Source organism: Camellia sinensis, chromosome 4, assembly GCF_055761805.1.
Source record: "Camellia sinensis isolate YWXY chromosome 4, ASM5576180v1, whole genome shotgun sequence".
NCBI classification, from domain to species: Eukaryota; Viridiplantae; Streptophyta; class Magnoliopsida; order Ericales; family Theaceae; genus Camellia; species Camellia sinensis.
The window spans coordinates 69620646-69629917 of record NC_138964.1 but is presented as its reverse complement, the minus strand read 5'-3'; positions in this window follow the sequence as shown (position 1 = coordinate 69629917).

The following is a 9272-nucleotide window of genomic DNA, read 5'->3' as shown; positions in this document are numbered from 1 at the left end:
AAATGTATTAAGATATTTCGGTTTAATAATGCCTTAGAATATGTGCAGTCTATTATGACTACTTTTTGTGATGCTTATGGTATTATTCATCAGACTAGTTGTTCTCATTTATCTCCTCAAAATGGTGTTGCGGAACGTAAATACCGTCATTTGTTAGATGTTTCTCACTCACTGATGTATAACAGGCATGTTGTAATAACCCGACCCTCTTATATGCTTTAAGTCTTTTGTTATATGTGTGATTACATGTTTGATATGAAATTCCATGTGCAATTGTGTTTAATTGTGTGAATTATATAATTATGAAATTATATCTGTCGGTTATGAGAAAATTTTGTTGAAATCGTGACCTTTGGAGTGTAAATTGAAAGCCTTAGAGGCGCGATAAACCGAAATTGACTTTACAGTTATGATTAGCACGATTTTTAGAACATAATATGAAGTTTTGTAAAAATTTAATTCGTAAAAAATTAATTGGAATTATTTAGGCTCAAGTCTTAATTAAACTTAATTAGTATCATAACTAAAGTTTTGATGGAAATAATAGATACAAATATGAGCCTAGAATAAATAGTTAGACTAAAAAACATAAAACAAATCTCCTAGGAGAGTTCTAGAGACAAAAAAGGAGAAAAGAGAGAGGAAGAAGAAATCAACCTAGAGCTTGGATATTGAGAATTTTGGAAGGAGATTTAGAGAGTGGAGTTTAAGGTATCTGTAAATCAACTAAAATGCCCTAAATCTCTCTTCAATTGTTTAGCATCAAGTTTTAAAATGGAGTTTTCCACTTATCCAACTTAGGGTTTTGAAATAATCATCTTGCTTGAGTGAATATCCATGGAAGTCATAAAGATTCATTGTATTTGTTTTATTTGAGAGTTGATTCTTGCATTTTGAGTTTATCTTGAGTTAGCTTAAGAGGAATCACTTTCACAACTTTAGTTTTGCATGCTTTGCACTCATATATGTATATATGTTTGTACATGTTTTGGTAGACCATGAAAAGATGGAGAAATGAGAGAAGAGTGGGAATTTGAGTTGTATATATGCAACTAAAATGGGATATGATTTAATTGGGCTTAAGATTTATATTTATTATGGTCATATATCATGATGTTGAGGTGCATTTGATTGTATTATGCCTTGGAAATGTGTTTGGACAGGTTGATTTTGTTGAAGTTTCGGACTGCTCAAACAGAGACTAGGACCGCACGTGTAGGGCCCATGGCCGCACGTGCGGGATGCACAGCCACACGTGCGGGGCTCATAGCGGCAGGCATGGAAAGCAGGAGAGGCAACATGAGTATTCTAAAATAAAAGCACGTGAGGCACACCTCGCCGCACGTACCGGGGGGAGGGGGACTTCCGCACGTGTGGCCAATGGTGAAAAATTCTGTCAAGTTCTTTTGCTCTTTTTGACCCTCTGAATTTGTTAAAATGTTCATTTGATCCTTTTGAAATGCGTACAAATGAATAAGAATGTAATGGATCGGACAATTGATTAAAGAGAAAAGGCTAAGGAAAAGTGACATAGTTGTGTGCCATGTGTAGCTCACGTATAGGAAGGGACGACCACATCACAGTGAGTAATAGTAATGTAACGATATGTTTTATTCACATACTGTACTCTTATGTTTTATTCACGTATTATACTCATATGTTCTATTCAAGTATTGTACTCATACCTTACATATTTTGCTCGTGAATGGCATATATTATATAAGTTATGTTTTGATTTGAATAATTGGAATGATTGAACAATGGCATATGTGATGGACTCGAGGTCGTTATGTTCTATTCAAGTATTGTGCTGATACCTTACATAGTTTGCTTGTGAATGGCATACATTATATAAGTTATGTTTTCATTTGAATAATTGGAATGATTGAACAATGGTATATGAGATGGACCTGAGGTCGTTTTGTTTCTGTTATAAGTGATGGGCCCGAGGCCGTTCTGATGTGGACTTCTCATGACTCATGGCCTTCAGGCCAAGGGAGATGGAGACGTGCCGATGTTTCATCTACCCTATAATGTTATGAACAGTTGTTGATATGTTGGGCCAAAGGCCGTTCTGTATCATGTGAGGCCCAAGGCCTTATGTATTATGTTGGGCCCAAGGTTGTTCCATCTTGCCTGGGCCCAAGGTTGTTTGAAATGACTTCATGAATAAGACAAGCACATGTAACTTATAAATATATTCTTCAAGGCTTATGCTCAGTCACATTAACCTCCTTACATTGCTATTATTCATTGAGCCTTGCTCACTCTGTGTTTTTGTATACGTATGTAGGTGACCAACCCAGAGGCCAGCCCTAGGTTAGCTCCAGGAGCCTTTCGTTGACCCTTTTTTGTCAAGCCTCCCAAAGCGGAAGTCTTTTGCCTTTTGTGGGGTTCATGTCACATTTTTTTAAGTCTTTGGAGACTTGTACTAGATGCGTTGTCCATATGTAAATGTTGGATTGTTACCTTTTTGTATAGACTTGCATAACTTGGACTTGTATATATATAAACTATGAATGATGTATATGAGTTCTCTATATTGGATATGATGTACTAAGGTCCTGGAATTTAAGCACTGTTCGATGGACATTTCGTTTGGTTATTATATTTAATTCTGCTTTAGGCCCCCGTCATTGGATAAAATAATGGTTGAAATTTTTGTTTTGGGGCCTAAGTATAGGCTGGTCATGTCCCAAACTTTTAGGGGCGGGTTTGGGTCATGACAGTTGGTATCAAAGCACGAGTTGCTATCTCACACACGGGTCCATTTGAGTTTTAAGGAGTCTAGAAAAGACTTAGGTTGCATGCATGTTACTTCTTTATGCATACAATATGACACATAGTAACATGATTTGTATATGCAATGACTAATGACATGGATTATGAAATGAGTATTGCCAATGTCTAATTGTGTATCTTTCTATGTGTATTATAATTTGTTGGTATGCAGATCATGGTGTGGACAAGGATGGATGATTCGGAGGATTCTATCTCCGCCCGGTTGGATAGGTTGGAAAGGATGATTATGGAAATGGCAGTAACCATGAGACAAGAACAGTAACAACCACCACCATTGCCACCAGTGCCTATTCCACCACTAATGGTGCAAGACCATCAAGCTAAGGACCGAACAATTACACTTACAAAGGAATTCAAGAAGATGAAACCACCTTTGCTTAAAGGGGGATTGATCCAATGAAAGCAGAGGCGTGGGTGTTGGGTATATAGAAGTTATTCGAGGTCTTTCCATGTACTGAAGCCCAGAAAGTACAACTTGCCACCTTCACCCTTGAAGATGAAGCACGTAGATGGTGGATGCTTATGAGAATTGAACACCAAGGGTTGACTTGGGTCTGATCCTTGGAGCTTTTCTATGACAAATATTTTTCACACTATATGTGAGATAAGAAAGTGACTGAGATTGAGACCTTGAGAAAAGGAAACAAGACTGTTGCACAATATGAAGCTCAATTTGCAGAATTGACCCGTTTTGCACCTCATATGGTGGATACGGACTACAAGAAGGCAAGAAAATTTGAAGGAGGGTTACAGAATGCCATTCTAGACCGGATTAATGTTTTGAAATTACCTACATATGTTGATGTGTTGGAAAGGGCAATAATGGCTAAAGGTAATATTGTTGCTCAAAATCGGATTTCCGAGTGGAACGGGAAGAGGCAGAATACTCAAGCACAAAGGGGGTTGGTGGCACCACCGAGTAAGAAACCGAATTTGGGGATCTCCAGTACTTCTGCCTCTACCCGTGATTCGACACCAATTTGGCCAGAATGTGGAAAGAGACATCATGGGACTTTTTACCGAGTAACTGGGGCATCCTTTAAGTGTGAAAAAATAGGTCATTTGGTACATGATTGCCCTCAAAGGGACCGACAAAATGGGAACAGACCTACTACAAGTTTAGCTAGTTCAACTTCAGCTCCAACCACAAAGACGGCTGCAAAGCCCACTAATACTAGAGACACTGCGAGACAGGGAAGAGTGTTTGCTCTCATTCTTGGTGACGTGCAGAACACTAAGGCTGTCGTGTCAGGTACATTCTTTATCAATGGTCCCTTTGCTCACGTATTTTTTGATTCGAGTTTGACCCACTCATTTGTGTCAAAAACATTTGCTAGTCATTTGAATAGACCCCGGGAACCATTTCATTATGTGTTGTGTGTGTCTTCACCCTCGAGGGACTCCATGTTATGTACGTCTATTTATCTTGCATGTGAAATCTTGGTTGGGGATGTTCCTCTATATGCCAATTTGTTGCCTCTTGATATGGCTTATTTTCACATAATTTTGGGGATGGACTGGCTAAGTAAATACTATGTGACTATTGACTGTATGTCCAAGCAAGTTGTCTTTCGACCTCTGGGACAACCTGAATTTACTTTTGCGGGGCATGGGGTAATCCCGCCACCTTACTTGATTTCAGCAATGAAAGCAAGTAAATTGTTACAAAAAGGTTTTTCAGGGATATTTGTGTAGCATTTTAGATGGACAACCAATGGAAGTGTGTGTTGATATAATTCCAATTGTCCGTGAATTCCCGAATGTTTTTCCAGATGAGTTAACAGGAGAGTTAGTGGATCGTGAAAATGAATTTACAATTGATGTAGTGCTGGGAACTCAACCTATTTCGAAAACTCCTTATAAAATGTCACAGGCTGAAATGAAAGAATTGAAAGTACAGTTGCAAGATCTACTGGATAAAGGGTTTATTTGCCCGAGTACCTCTCCTTTGGGCACATCGGTTCTTTTCGTAAAGAAGAAAGATGGGACCCTTCGATTAAGTGTGGACTACCGGGAGCTCAATAAAATAACGGTAAAGAATAAGTATCCCTTGCCAAGAATCGATGATTTGTTTGATCAACTCCAAGGTGCGCAGGTCTTTTCAAAAATAGATTTGAGATCTGGGTATCACCAATTAAAGGTAAAAGCTGAAGATATTGAGAAGACTACTTTTCGAACCCGATATGGGCATTATGAATTTCTGGTTATGCCGTTTGGTGTTACCAATGCACCGGCAGCCTTCATGGATTTGATGAATCGTGTTTTTAAAACCATACTTGGATGAATTTGTAGTTGTGTTCATTGATGACATCCTCATTTATTCGAAAGCCACAGAAACTCATGAGAACCACCTACATTTGATTCTTCAGAGACTTCGAGATAAGAAACTCTATGCGAAACTGAAGAAATGTGAGTTTTGGCTGCATAAAGTGGTGTTTTTAGGCCACGTTATAAATAAACAAAAGTGTTTCCGTTAACCCACACAAGATCGAAGCCATTGTGAATTGGCCAACTCCTACCAATGTGACAGAGGTGCGTAGCTTCTTGGGTTTAGCCAGGTACTACTGGAAATTTGTTAAAGACTTTTCGAAAATTGTTGTGCCATTTACCCAATTGACCTAGAAGGGTGTTTCGTTTGAGTGGTCAGAACAGAGAGGGTCTGCTTCTCAAGAGTTGAAGACAAGGTTAACTAAAGCACTAGTTCTTGCTCTACCATCTGGTACCGAGGGATTTGTGATTTACAGTGATGCTACATATAAAGGATTGGGCTGTGTACTCATGCTGAATAGAAGGGTCATCACGTATGCTTCTCGACAACTCAAGCCTCATGAAAAGAATTATCCCACACATGACTTGGAGCTAGCTACAGTGGTTTTTTCCTTAAAGATATGGCGGCATTATTTGTATGGCATCACGTGTGAGGTTTATTCTGATCACAAAAGTCTCAAGTGTTTCTTTACTCAGAAGGAGTTAAATATGCGATAGAGATGGTGGTTAGAGCTTATCAAGGATTATGATCTACAAATCCATTACCACCCTGGTAAAGCTAATCCAGTTGCGGATGCTTTTAGCCGAAAAGGTACACGAACTTTGGCAAGTTTGCTCACAGGGCAGAAAGAGTTGCTACTTGATCTGGAAAGAATAGATATGGAAGTTGTACTATACAGTCAAGATACAGTGTGACGTTCGCTCAACCGGCACTTATTGAGGAAATCAAGCAAAGACAAGTAGAAGATGAATTTCTGAGAAATATTTGTAATGAGATGGAAACAAAGCCAAGGCTTGGGTTCACTTTTGAAAATTCAGTGTTGAAATTTAATGATATATTGTGTATCTCAAACGTGCCAGAAATTAAGAGGAGAATTATGGAGAAAGCACATAAGTCGAAATTTGCATTGCATCTTGGTAATCCTAAAATGTACCAAGATCTGAAGCAAAGTGTTTGGTGGCCTGGTATGAAGAAAGAAATTATAGAACTTGTTTCAAAATGCTTTCACTGTCAGCAAGTAAAAGTAGAACACCAAAGATCGGTAGGTTTACTTCAACCTCTCCCCATCCGGGAGTGGAAGTGGAAACACTTAACGATGGATTTTATTGTTGGCTTACCCCGAACTCCCCGAGGTATGAATTCCATATGGGTTATTGTTGATAGGCTCACTAAATCGGCATATTTCCTACTTGTGAAAACGCAATACAATGCGATAAGCTTGCTAGTATCTATGTGAATGGGATTGTATGGTTACATGGTGTTCCAGTTTTAGTTGTGTCTGACAAGGATCCAAAAATTGTATCAAGATTTTGGCAGAGCTTGTAGGATGATATGAGAACGGAGTTGAAATTCAGTATGGCCTTCCACCCCCAAACTAATGGTCAATCCAAGAGAACAATACAAGCATTGGAAGATATGCTTCGGATGTGTGTCTTGGACTTCCAGGGGAGTTGGGAAACTTATCTATCGGTAGTGGAGTTCGCATACAACAATAGTTACCACTCTAGCATATAAATGGCCCCCTATGAAGCTTTGCACATGAGGAGATATCGCTCTCCAATGTGTTGGACTGAAGTGGGTGATAGGTCATTATTTGGGCCTGAAATTATCCAATTGACGATGAATAAAATCAAAATTATTCAAGAAAGATTGAAAACCACCAAAAATAGGAAAAAGAGTTATACGGATCATCGACGAAGGGACTTGGTATTTGTGGTGGGAAATTATGTTTTTTGTGAAAATCACCCCGATGAAAGGACACACAAGATTCGGCAAGAAAGGTAAATTAGCACCCAGGTATGTAGGTCCGTTTCAAATTATAGAAAGAGTGGGCCTGGTAGCTTATCATATTGCTCTTCCACCGAGTATGGAGCAAATACATAATGTGTTTCATGTGTCAATGTTACGGGGTTACCTACAAGATCCGTCTCATATTATAGATTACCGTCAAATTGCTTTGGATGACACCTTAATTTATGAAGAAAAACTGATTCAAATTTTGGATCAACAAGTGAGGCAGCTATGGAACAAGGCAATTCCGATGGTGAAAGTTGAATGGCAAGAACATTACAGGAAGGAAGCTACATAGAAAAGAGAAGAAGAAATGAAACAACGGTATACGAAATTGTTTTCAACTTAAGGTAAAAGAAGTTTGAGGGGCCAAACTTCTTAAAGGGGGGAAGAGTATAATAACCCAACGGTCTTATATGCTTTAAGTCTTTTATTATATGTTTGATGTGAAATTCCATGTGCAATTGTGTTTAATTGTGTGAATTATATAATTATGAAATTATATATGTCGGTTATGAGAAAAATCTGTTGAAATCACGACCTTTGGAGTGTGAATTGAAAGCCTTAGAGGCGCGATAAACCGAAATTGACTTTACAGTTATGATTAGCATGATTTTTAGAACATAATATGAAGTTTTGCAAAAATCTGATGTGTAACAAATTAATTGGAATTATTTAGGCTCTAGTCTTAATTAAACTTAATTAGTCTCATAACTCAACTCTTGGTGGAAATAATAGATACAAATATGAGCCTAGAATAAACAGTTAGACTCAAAAACATAAAACAAATCTCCTGGGAGAGTTCTAGAGACAAAAGAGGAGAAAAGAGAGAGAGGAAGAAGAGATCAACCTAGAGCTTGGATATTGAGAATTTTGGAAGGAGATTTAGAGAGTAGAGTTTAAGGTATGTGTAAATCAACTAAAATACCCTAGATCTCTCTTCAATTTTTTAGCATCATGTTTTAAAATGGAGTTTTCCACTTATCCAACTTAGGGTTTTGAAATAATCATCTTGCTTGAGTGAATATCCACGGAAGTCATAAAGATTCATTGTATTTGGTTTATTTGAGAGTTGATTCTTGCATTTTGAGTTTATCTTGAGTTAGCTTAAGAGGAATCACTTTCTCAACTTTAGTTTTGCATGCTTTGCACTCATATATGTATATATGTTTGTATATGTTCTGGTAGAGCATGAAAAGATGGAGAAATGAGAGAAGAGTGGCAATTTGAGTTGTATATATGCAATTAAAATGGGATATGATTTAATTGATCTTGAGATTTATATTTATTATGATCATATATCATGATGTTGAGGTGTATTTGCTTGTATTATGCCTTGGAAATGTTTTTGGACAGGTTAAGTTTTTTGAAGTTTCGGAATGCTCAAACAAAGCCCAAGACCGCACGTGCGGGGCCCATGGCCACACGTGTGGGATGCACAGCTGCACGTGCGAAAAGTAGGGGAGGCAACCTAAGCATTTTGAAATAAAAGCACGTGCGGAGTCGAACGTGTGGCACACCTCTCCGCACGTGCGTTGTGGGACTTCCGCACGTTCGGCCAATGGAGAAAAATTTTGCCAACTTCTTTTGCTCTTTCTAACCCTCTAAATTTTTTAAAATGTCCATTTGATTCTTTTGAAATGCACACAAATGAATGAGAATTTAACGGATCGGACAATTGATTAAAGAGAAAAGGCTAAGGAAAAGTGACTTACTTACAAGTTGTGTGCCATGTGTAGGTCACGCATCGGAAGGGACCAATGCACGACCACATCACAGTGAGTAATAGTAGTGTAATGATATGTTTTATTTACGTATTGTACTCTTATTTTGTATTTTATTCAAGTATTGTGCTCATACTTTACGTATTTTGCTCGTGAATGGCATATGTTGTATAAGTTATGTTTTGATTTGAATAATTGGATGGATTGAACAATGGCATATGAGATGGACCCGAGGTCGTTTTGTTTGTATTATAAGTGATGAGCCCGAGGCCGTTCTGATGTGTACTACTCATGACTCATGCCCTTAAGGCCAAGGAAAGTGGAGACATGCTGATGTTCCATCTACCCTATAATGTTACGAGCATCTGTTGGTATGTTGGGCCCAAGGCCGTTCTGTATTATGTTAGGCCCAAGGTCGTTCGGTCTTGCATGGGCACAAGGCCGTTTGAAATGACTTTATGAATAAG